The sequence below is a fragment of the Etheostoma spectabile genome, unplaced genomic scaffold (assembly GCF_008692095.1).
Source record: "Etheostoma spectabile isolate EspeVRDwgs_2016 unplaced genomic scaffold, UIUC_Espe_1.0 scaffold546, whole genome shotgun sequence".
NCBI lineage: Eukaryota > Metazoa > Chordata > Actinopteri > Perciformes > Percidae > Etheostoma > Etheostoma spectabile.
In genome coordinates, this window is record NW_022605626.1 from 288,077 (window position 1) to 300,565 (window position 12,489).

Sequence of the window (12,489 nt, forward strand, 5' to 3'; positions counted from 1 at the left end):
ATTACGTGGAGTTTTGCATGAATTGGTCATAAAATGTACTCTAAACTTCATCTAAGTCACAACAATAGAAAACCACAGTCCGCTGAAAATAATACTCCACAAACATTAGACGTTGCCATGGTTTACTTGAACATAACATGTGCGCCTAATTGGAGCCAGGAGTGAGCCAACCTTGACTCCAATGAGCCAACCTTGACTCCAATCAGTGTGATGATGTGATTCAGTCGGAAGCCATCCGACTGAAGAAGGATTCTTTCCGAGACTCCAAAGGCAGTTGCAAGGTACCGACGGGCCCGAAGGGCTGCAGCCTCTGCCGTGACAGAGGCAAAGCAGCGGGTGTGGGAGAAGTTTGGAGAAGACATGGAGAAGGACTTTCGGTCGCACCAAGGTGCTTCTCTGGAAACCGTTCGCCACCAGGAGGGGGAAGCGGGATCATCCCAGCTGTATACAGTTAGGATGGGACGCTGCTGCCCCAACTGGGGAGGTAATAGAGCGGTGAAGGAGCACTTTGAGGAACTCCTAAATCCAGCTGACACGTCCTCTGTGGTGGAGGCAGAGCTGGAGGATTGGGGATTGTCGTCAATTTCCCTGTGGAGGTCTCTGAGGTAGTCAAACACCTCCACGCGACAAACCCCAGGGATTGATGAGATCCTCCAGAAATGCTGAAGCGTCGGGTGTGGAGGGGCTGTCTTGGTGGACATGCATTGGAAGTCTGGGACAGTGCCTAAGAGTGGCAGACTGGGGTGGTGGTTCCCCTCTTCAAAAAGGGGGAACCATTACAGGGTATCACACTTCTCGCCTCCTAGGTAAAGTCTACTCCAAGGTGCTGGAGGAGGGTTCGGCCGTTTGTCGAACCTCGATTGGAGGACACATGCGGATTCCTTCGGGTCGTGGAACTACGGATCGATCTTTACTCTTTCAAGGATCTTGGGGAGCCTGGGAGCATGCCCACCATCTAAATGTATTTGGTATCTGGAAAGCTATGACCGGTCCCCCGGAGAAACTGTGGGATGTGGTGCGGAGTATGGGTGAGGGGTCCCTTCACAGGGCCATCCATCTCTGTATGACCAAAGCGAGACTGTGTCCGGGTTCTCGGCAGTAAGTTGGACTCGTTCCAGGTGAGGGTTGGCCTCCACCAGGGCTGCGCTTTGTCACCAATCCTGTTTATAATATTATGGACAGGATATCGAGGCGTATTCGGAGCGGGGAGGTGCAGTTTGGTGGGTCGGATCTCATCGCTGCTTTTTGCAGATGATGTGGTCCTGATGGCATCATCGGTCTGTGACCTTCAGCACTCACTGGATCGGTCGTACTCTGATGTAAAGCAGCTGGGATGATCAGCACCTCTAAATCTAGGGCCATGGTTCTCAGCAGGAAACCGATGGAGTGCTTTCTTCAGGTAGGAGTGAGTCCTTACCCCAAGTGAAGGAGTTTAAGTACCTTGGATCTTGTTGCGAGTGAGGGGACCATGGAGCGTGAGATTGGTCGGAGAATCGGAGCAGCCGGTGCGGTATTACATTCTATTTATTGCACTTTGTGACGAAAAGGGGAGCTGAGCCAAAGGCAAAGCTCTCGTCTACCGGGCAATTTTTGTTCCTACCCTCACCTAAGGTCATGAAGCTGGGTCATGACCGAAAGAACGAGATCCAGGGTACAAGCGGCCAAAATGGGTTTCCTCAGAGGGGCTGGCGTCTCCCTTAGAGATAGGTGAGAAGCCAGTCATCCGAAAGAGCTCGGAGTAGAGCCGCTGCTCCTTCGCTTTGAAAGGAGCCAGTTGATGGTTTTTGAGCATCTGGTAAGGATGCCTCCTGGGCGCCTCCCTAGAGAGGTGGTCCAGCACGTCCGCTGGGAGGAGGCCTCGGGAAGACCCAGGACTAGGTGCAGGATTATATCTCCCAACCTGGCCTGGAACGCCTCGGGATCCCCCAGTCGGAGCTGGTTGATGTGGCTCGGAAAGGGATTTGGGGTCCCCTACTGGAGCTGCTGCCCCCGCGACCCGATACCGGATAACGGTCGAAGTGGATGGATGGATGGATGGAATAAACCATGGCAACGTCTAATGTTTGTGAGTATTATTTTCAGCAGACTGTGGTTTTCTATTGTTGTGACTTAGATAAAGTTTAGAGCTCATTTTATGACCAATTCATGCAAACTCCCTAATCCCCAGGGGGTCACATACTTTTTCTTGCAACTGTAAATAAGGGAGAAAAAAAGACTAAAGAAAAATAAAAGAAAGGAAAAACAAAAGAAGATTTGGACTACTGGTACAGTAAAATATGTTTACAGATTATTTGAATGATAGAAGACATTTTTTGGGGGGGGGGGAGAATTCCTATTTTTATAACCTCTATAATAAATTCTGATTTGGGATTAAGTGTTCAAGTTGAGGGGGCCGGAGCAAGGTAGGTTTTGTTCAACGATCCATGAACAAACTGGTATCTTGAGAGATCGTTGATTTGATAAATCCTAAGAATGCCAATTTGTCAAAAGAGAGGTTATGTGACATTTTGGAACTGAGGACCTACGATTCAACTGCTCCTAACCCTAACCCTTGCTTATCATAGAATGAGAATCACAGGAGACTGAGGGAGACTTTTTTTGAGGAGATAACAAATTAGTCCAGTTATTCCAATGCTTTTTGCTATTTGGATGTAATAATAAAGATGTTTCTAGGATAAGTTTTTATCATTAAGTACACCAAGGAAAAAATTGATTTTACATGAACTATTACTCTGTCAGTCGTCGCAGTTAAATTGACGTGGACCTGTTTATGGCTGTTACCAAACAAAATAAAGTATTTTCTTAATATGTGAAGATAATTTGTGATTTTTTCAACCATTTGAGATTTTTACCAGTTGTTCATAAACAACCCTCATGATTGTTGGGATTTGTGTGTGAATAAACTGACTCCTATCATCAGCAAATGCATTTTAGTGAGCTGACCTGATGTATTGTCAAATCCTTAATGTTTATTAAACATCAGTGGCCCGAGGATTGATCCCTGGAGGCACCACAGTTCTGTCACAATGAAGGGAGAATTCACTCCTTTAAATGCAAAGTACTGTAGTCTATAACACAATAACTAGTGAACCACTACAGTGCCTGATCTTCCAGTTCAAAGTGATTTAGTTTTAGGAGTAAAATATACGGTCAAGTGTCAATGTTTTTGATAGTCTAAAAAGATACTACTGTGTCTCCTTTCTTGTCCTTTGCTTTGTTTAGTTCATTTAAAAGATAAGTAATAGCCATGCAAGTGACAGGGCTTTTCTTTGACACACTGACCTCCTCTCTGTCTCTATCTTTCATACTTTGCATTTGTGTGCATGCACGTCCCAAAATGCGTGTTACTAACCTAGCTCTGGGGATTCATCCCCCGGATTCCTTATGTTCTTTTTTGCCCAGCATGTTTCCTTGCATCAGGGAGGCTCCAAAATCAGGGTAACAGCTGTCGCAATGGTCCCGCTACACGTTCTGCGATGCCAGGTTACATCCTGCTACGCTCTGTCTGCTGTGCCTTGCTACGTCCTACTACGTCCTGCTGTGCCTTGTAATGCACACATGCCCGTCTGTGCCATGACCTGCGACAAAGAACAACTACAACTACTATCTTTTGGGTCTGTTATTGCCACTCTTCATTCTAACCCCAACCGGTCGTCAGACACCGCCTACCAAGACCTGGGTCTGTCTAGGTTTCTACCAAAAGGCAGTTTTTCCTCGCCACTGTCGCACTGTTGCTTGCTCTGGAGAAACTACTAGAACTGTTGGTCCTTGTAAATTATGGAGTGTGGGTCTAGACCTGCTCTATCTGTAAAGTGTCTTGAGATAACGCTTGTTATGAATTGATACTATAAATTAAATGAATTGAAATTGAATTGAATTTCCTGAAACATACTGAATTTAATATTGTGTCATTGCTGTCAGATAATTAAGCAATCTGTTGTAGGAAAGCTTTTTAAGAATCTTGAGAAGGCAGGTGAAATGGGAACGGGTCTGTAGTTTATGAAAATTAACAGATCATCAGCTTTGTGAATGGAGATATTTGGGCTGTTTTAATTCCTGCAGCATAATATCCTTTGGTAATGGCTATTAAATACATGGGTCAGTGGTTCAGTGATGGCATTATTATTGTCACAACCAGCAGCAAATCTTTTCAAGATCCTATTATAACTATTCAGTGGAGGTGACAGGGCTAAAATAATCCAGTAGTAGTAGGTGATGTTATAATATTGGAGGGGACTTCCAAAACAGGAGTTTGGGAGGCTAATGTTGGTCCAATTTGGGTAAAAACTAATTAAAGTTAACGTATGTGAATATTTGAAAATGAGCTTAATGCTTTGCTCTCACACTAAAACACTACAGACCACAAAATGTAAAAAATAACAGGTAATTCACTTCCAGAAACATCTAAAATGTGTACATACAGGGAAGAAGACTAAAGGAATAGAGTTTAACGCTGTTTTTAAATGACTTAGAAATTAATGACACTGCAAGTACTTTCTATAAAATACAGTCAGAAACAAGAGTTACAAACTGCTGTAACTGTGCTGATTCCACAATAAAATGCTGCATTTACTGTTTGTGCTGTGTTGATGAGGTTGAGCCGTGTCTCTGGTGACCGTCAGTAAGCTGGAACACCTGAGTGGGATTACAGCCTGGCCGCCTGCTGCTGTTCCAGCTCTCTTCCTTTAGGTTGCTGTAGTTTATCTTAACCACTGATGTGGTAGAAAGTTGCACATGCCTTCTGTGTGGGGTCAACTTTGACCTGAGATTTAACTAAAAAAAGTATTATCATCCAATAAAGTTTTTAACTTCATAGCTAACTTATGGCATCCAAACCTGTTTTAAATTAATCTACTGCTGTCTGGATTTACCCGGCTTTACCTTTAATTTCTGTAAAGAAGTACTTGGCAGTCCATGTCTTGTTGAAACACCGCATTCATCATCAACTTTTCTTTTTAGCGTGAGCGGAACATCCTGGGGGGGGTAACCGGGCATCACTCGTCGCTGTGCACCTTCACTCACAGTTACGCACACATACTGTCATAAATAACACTTTTCATAATAAAAGCACACGTTGTTATGCACCACGACATAGATGTTTTTTTAAATTTATTTTGTAATTTGTGATTGCCGCTGTTCACCTTCACTCACATCACCACGTGCATATGTCCACACGGAGTAATACAAATACGCTTTTCAAAACAAAAGCAGCACCGTTGTATTGCACACTCGCATAGATATTTTTTAATGTTTTTGTAATTTATGATTGGCAACACGCGGCCGGACTGGGACGCACAAAGGGCCGATGTGGCCCCGGCCGTAAGATCCCAGGTCTGATGTGACTATGGTCTGTATAGTCCTCATAATTGATATTACTATATGTATGTGTTGAATGTATGTGTGTGTTTTTTTTGGCCCCATGGATCTGCAATCTTAATCGTTCATATTTGCAAACATTATAACTTTTTTATAGAGACTTTTTAAAGAATTTTCTGAAATTGTGAAATCTCTTGTTTTATTAACAGCTGTTCCTGGGAATATTGTGAACCCTTGTCCAATAAAAATTATGTAAGCAGTACTTTTTACATGTTTGAATAGGAAGTTGGCCAAATTTGACACACCACACACCACACACACCACACACACACACACCCACACACACACACAACACACACACACACACACACACACACCACACACACACACACACACACAAGCAAGAAAACAGCTTAGTTTTACATAACGTCTAAGACATTTGCCATGGTTACATTTTGTTTTTATTTTTCTCTTACACTACATTGTACATAATTAAATTCTAACAGTCGTCCCAATAGGCTGTCGGCTGTATATCAACCTGACTTCTCCACAACACAACTGAGGGTCCCAACTTCATTAATAAGGAAAGAAATTCCACTAATTAACCCTGACAGGCCCACCTGTGAATGAACCATTTCAACTGACTACCATGAAGCTCATTGAGAGAACTCCAAGGGTTTGCAGCACTATCAAAGAAGCCGGGGGGGGTTACTTTGGGGGACTGGAATTTAAGACATGTTTTCAGTTATTTCTACTTTTTGTTAAGTACATATTCCATATGTGTTCATTCATAGTTTTGCTGCTTCAGAGAGAATCTCAATATAAATAATAATGAATAGAAACGCATTGAAAGAGAAGGTGTTCCAAACTGCACTGTATGTTAAAGACTAGCAGTTTTTCCCAAACACATCCACACCCATCTCTGAAACAAATGCAAAAATATAAATTAGTATTCTGTTTATCATATGATCCTTGGTTTAATGCCAAACAAGCATATTTGTCAAACTGACAGATTGTTGATTTTAGCGCCTTATAGTTTCAGTGGAGTCCTGTTTTCTCATTTACAATATTTTATCATATATTGATGCTAAAACTCAGTCTTTAAGCACATTATAATCTCACTGTATTGGACATTCATCACAGCTAAATAAGTATTTCTGTAAAACCTTATGTTATAGATGTGGTATCTATTTATGTATCATTTACACAGTGGGGTTTGAAAGTTTGGCACCCCAAGCAACCATTTTATTATGTGCATAAAGAACAAGAACGGATGAAAAAATCTCCAAAAGGCATCAAATGATAGATTAGACATTCATATAATATGTCACAAAAGTTAATTTTATTTCTTCTTGTAGCAGCCCAGAGCTTTAATTCTGTGTTGAGGTATCTTCGCCCTTCTTCCTTCCAAAAGTCTCCAGTTCTTTGAGATATCTGGGCTGTCTGTCACACACTGTTCTTTTAAGGTTTATCCATAGATTTTACATTATGTTGAGGTCAGGAGATGTGAAGGCCATGGCAAAATCTTCAGTTAACGCCCTGGACACCATAAGATGTTTTTAGGATCATTATCCTTTGTAGAAGCCATCCTCTCTTAAACTTCAGCTTTTTCACAGATGACATCAAGTTGCTCCAAAATTTGCTGAAATTTGATAGATCCATTTTTCCTTCTACTCGTGAAATGTTCCCTGTGCCACTGGCTGCAATACAACCCCAAAGCATGATTACCCCCCCCATGCTTAACAGCTGGCAGAGGTTCTTTCATTAATTCTGGGCCCTTTCTTCTCCAAATTGCCTTTGCTCTTCCGGCAAAATGTTCTATTTTAACCTCATCGGTCCCAGAACGTGTTCCCACAATGCATCAGGCTTGTCTATGTGTTCATTTGCAAACTTCAAACCTGATTTTTGTGGTGAGGACGTAGAAGATTTTCTTCTGATGAGTTTCCATGAAGACCATGTTTGTACGAGTATCTCTTTATAGTGGAATGGTGTAGCCCAACTCCAGGGTCTCCAGGTCTTTCTGGTGGATTGGGCAGTCTAACGGGGGTCTGGACTTGCTTTTCTCCCCAATCCTGCGAGCTGATATTGTTCTGGGTCTTCCAGTATCTTAACTTCCACTGTTCCTGATGACTTCTAATTGCATTCCAAAAGAGGAGATTGGCATCTGAAAATCCTTTGCTATCTTCTTCTCTCTTCTCCTGCTTTGTGAGCGTCAACTTTTTCACTTTCAGTTTCGTAGACAACTGCTTAAAAGCCATGGTGTTTATTGTTGGGGGGGGGGGGTGGGGGGGTTCAGATGAGTCTGGGCATTTAAAACCTTAAGATTGACATCACCTGGTCTTTCCAGACCATTTGAGAACAATCCATGACCCTGTCAGGTCTCAGCTTTCCAAAGGGGGGGGGCATGCTAGAAACTCTGCAGGGGGCCCAAACCTTTACAGACGCCATTTTTTTGTTTCCTGTTATTTGAAAGTGTAAATGATGGAATAAAATCTAACTTTTTGTAACTATATGAATGTCTAATCTGTCATGTGATGCCTTTTGGAGATTTTTTCATCTTTTCTTGGCTTCTTTGTGCACATTAGTACAAATTTTTGGGTTCCCAAACATTCAAACCCCACTGTATTGTGTACACAAAATTTATTTCTGTAATTACTGTTTATTTTATATTATGTTTGATACCTGGTATGTTGGTGAATGCACCTTTCATATTTCACAATAAATTTTATGACTCTATGTACTATATTTAAAAACTAAAATCTGATAAATGAAAAACTTTAGGACTTTTGTTTTAAGTTTTCAAACTGTTATTTTATTATTATATTAATATAGTAGAGATGAGAATTGCTGCTGGGGGAGCAAGGGTGTCCCCTTATGGTTCTAAATAGTTACATGTATGTTTTTTAAATGATATTAAGGATTTCTTGGAAGGGGACAGGGCTCACCTCGTTTGGTCTAGTCATAGAGTCCTGCAGCAGCCAATGTACCCCCGTGGGGCTATGGTAGGACCAGGTGGGACATAAACTTTAAACTTGTTATTTTTAAGCACTGTGTATTTTCACTGCGAAGTTTACCCAATCAGTTTTATTTGTGTGTGTGAATTATCACGTTAAGTTTATATACTAGCTTAAACCAGCCTTACACAGCCTACACAGCGTTAGACAGCTTACAAGCCTTACACGTGTTACACCATGTTACAACACGTTTACCGCCTTACCCAGCGTTACAACACACGTGTTACACCATGTTACACCGTGTTACACAGCCTACACAGCCTACACACGTACCGCCTTACACACGTTAGACAGCCTTACACAGCCTTACACAGCGTTACACAGCCTTACACAGCCTACACACCGCGTTACACAGCCTTAACAAGCTTACAAAGCCTACACAGCCTTACACAGCCTTACACAGCGTTACACGCAGCGTTACACCAGCGTTACACGCAGCGTTACACAGAGTTATAGAGCGTCCATTTGCTAGGTGTTAAGTTTTAAGAATAAAGCAGTTTGAGCCAGAACCAGATCTTTGTCCACAGTGTTTTTTAGCTCCAGTAAAAGACTAATGTCTTTCAACCAACACGCCCAAACCAAATATATCCTCAACATCCTGGACCTAGACAGGAGTCAGCTGAGACCCACCTACGGCTGAAGTTGCCCATGGTAACGTTGTGCTGTAAGAGGCAGAAGAGTTCTATTATTTAGAAAGAAGTTCACGGTAATCAAGGCGAGAAAGCGAAGCAAGATTGAGTCGATTCAGACCAGCTTGAAAAGCAAGTAAAAATGAAAGCAGATATGGTCTCAAGGGAGATGATAAACTGCTTCACAAGTAAGATGTTCCCCAGAACTTCAAACTACTAATTTTTTCTATTTTTATTGCCACTCTCTTCATTCTAAACCCCAACCGCCCGCAGACACCGCCTACCAAGAGCCTGGGCTGACGAGGTTTCTGCCTAAAAGGAAGTTTTTCCTCGCCCCTGTCGCACTAGTTGCTTGCTCTGAGGAAACTGTTAGAACTGTTGGGTCCTTGTAAATTCTGGAGTGTGGTCATCTGTAAGTGTCTTGAGATAACTCTTGTTATGAATTGATACTATAATAAATTGAATTGAATTGAAAAATGTCTGAAAATACCACTACATTGCACAAATCTCTGTTGTCTTAATCCCATCCGATCAACATGAAAAACTAAATGCATAGTTCACACGCATCACTGAATCCAAGCCAGGAATTATTTAGGAAGGTAAGTGTGGCTTCCAGAACCAGCAGCCTCTTTCAGAGCTAACTGCAGATGTCAATGCTCCACAAAGCTCTGTCACTGAAAGAAAGTGAGATTCATAGGATATGAAAAAGGGACAAGAGCATCCATCTTCTCCACATAACGACCAGGATGACTTTTGCCATGTGACAGCATATCAAACCTACGCAGCAACAAAGGTTCAAAATCAAATGTTTCCAGCACCTCATCTGCACGCTCAGAGAGCTAGGCTCAAAAAAATGAAAGCATGTCGCTTGAGGAACGAAGAGAAATTAAGACACAAATTAACAACATCAGCTTGAATTTTTCCAGAGACGCATACCTGTTTAGATTTCTTTGGTGTTTAAGGGGTGTATGGAGACAACTTGTTCTCCGAGCTGCGCTAACAAAGACAAGTGTTTGAGACCATCATGTACATTTTTTTCCTGTGCATCAGAACGATGCTGTCCCTTGATTTAGACCTTAAAATGCGGCTTTTATCTAACAAAATGGATAAGCAACCGTCACAATGTGTTGGCTTCAATGCATGAGGAAGAGAGAAAAAGGAAGTCAAAGACCTAGATTTGGACCATGACTTACACCTGTTGAGTCCTGGGAGTGCATTGGTGCATCCAGTCTAACACCTTTAAGTTAGCATAACCATTCAGAAGACAACACTGACCCAAAGAGGGATCCTTTCAACTCTAAACCCTCCTTTTTAAACCAATAAATAGCAATTCAAATGTACCCGAGCTAAACGCTATGTCGCGACAGACATCAGATGACTTCAGAACATAAAGTGATGACAGAAATGAGATATTATGCAGGTTTAAGGCACCATCAGCATTGGCTTCACTGTTCAAACCTAGGATTCCTGCTTGACTGGATTCCCAAATGTCTTTCAACAGTAGCCAATCAGATTCAGTTGTATGTAGGGTAGACTCAGGGTTTCATTCAGTAAGTAATCACGTAGTATCTTTTGAAATAATATGCATACATGTAGACTCTGTGTTGTTGCTTCTCCCTAATAAAAAATACAATACAATAGTACAATAGTACAATATAACATATAATAAACAATGCAGACTACAGGCACTCAGCATTGGTGTCACTGTTCAGGCAGGTAAGTTGTCGCTTTGTTGACCACAGCAGATCCCCTGAGGATTTTATTAGCCGCCCGTATGCCTCATATATTTGTACTGTATTGTGGTCTCTAAAGTATACTGACAGGCAGATTTTAGGAGAGAGGAGGTAAGCATGATGCACAGCAAATCTTGAAGCTCTTGATTCCCCTCAGGAAACATTAAAGCAGCTGGACTTAAAATTAGCCTTCAATTTTTATCTTTTTGAACATAGACATTTAATGAAAAGTTTATTATTAATGCCTTGCCCGCAATCCCTTTCAGTTAAGGTACCTCAGTGCTGTTCATATTTGTTTGACTGATGAGCAAAATGCAGGCTAACCTGACCTGCTCCACTGGTCTGTGTCTGGGATCTGGGAGCTTGTACTACGTATACATGTGCATCCAGTTAAATTCATTACACTCTACTGTCAGTTATTATTAGTAGCATCATTGAAACTGTTTTTATATCTGTGCTTACAGAAATTCAAAAGAAAACTAAAAATGTTAAAAGCAGCCATCAAAGTCACCCACTTCCACAAATGTCCTCTTTTTGGATGAGATAACACCTTTACTTCTAATCAATAGTTAGGGTTAGGGGTTAGGGGATTTATTATTTAAAAACTATGTGAGAAAAAAATTCCTCTAATGGCAGCACCACCTTTCATTTGAATTGGCTTTAAAAGGTAACCATTTTGTAACTCTGAAGCAGCGTTACAGTCTCATAAGCATGGACATTAAGAAAAGTTCTGCAACATACTAACTTCTTCTGTGTGAACAGCCGCCCTCCTTACCTCCAGTTGCATGCCAACATGAAGACACTTTTGAAATCTGCAGAATGGACAGCGTTTTCTTTGAGTTATATCAATTGTGCACTTCGGTTTCCTGCGCAGTATGTACTTCTTGTTGTTCTGAACTGTTCTTTTGAAAAACCCTGCAAGTGTGAAAGCAGAGCAGGGGTCAATTTAAAGAAGCAGTTCTTGTTGTTTAGCTGTTCATAATGATAACTGCCCAGTCCAATGCCACCGGATACGAATGGAACAGAAAAACAAGTGCACCTTGCAGCTTTCACAGGTGAGCAGACCGTAGTGTAACCGGAGACTTAATCTCCGCACACTGGACACGCTCGTCCAAAAGTCACATCATGTCCGTACTCCATCCTGAAAAAAGGCAGAATCCACGGGTCTCCTTCCCAACAAGACACCAACTCACAAATTAAAAAAAGGTGAGGACACACGTAGTGGAACCAGTCGCTTTGCACTTACACTTTTGATTAGTTAAAAGCAAAAACCAAAGTCTGCACAAATAAAAACATTGTAAATGCTCTCCTGAGAACCAGGGAGAGAAATGCACTCAATACCTGTCGATCAGGAGCTGGATCAAAAACCGAGTGATCTATTGTTCAATCCCAGTGTATTAGTTCTTTTACCTGTTGAGTCAGGGTTTAAATGCTGAGTGTGGAGTCCAAGCATCACTGTTCTCATGCCAGGAGGGACACTGAAGCTCCACACCAGCACTGTCCCATCACTGGCTCACCTGTTTGGGTCTTTGAATACACATACCGTCACGGGTCCACTGGGTGACAGCAGAGGAAATGATCTGAAAACTGAATGCTGCATTCTGTTTATGAATCATTTCATGGTTTTTATTATTACAATGGGTCCCAATATGAAACCACACTTCCCGAGGCGTATGGTATAATTCAGCACATTTCTGTTTGGATCATTACAGTGGTAGGACATGTCTGCTTTTATTATTTGTATTGTACTGCAGATTTGGTAGGTCAGACTAGTTTTTTTCCTTTTACAACTTAATA

At 41.8% G+C, this 12,489-nt stretch overlaps 1 protein-coding gene across 1 annotated transcript in view; it reads right to left on the reverse strand.

Annotated features, from left to right (window-relative positions):
- Positions 1-12,489, reverse strand: part of LOC116686879 (nuclear receptor subfamily 5 group A member 2) — a 56,790-nt gene that overhangs the window by 7,692 nt on the left and 36,609 nt on the right. The gene's annotated exons all lie outside the window — the stretch shown is intronic.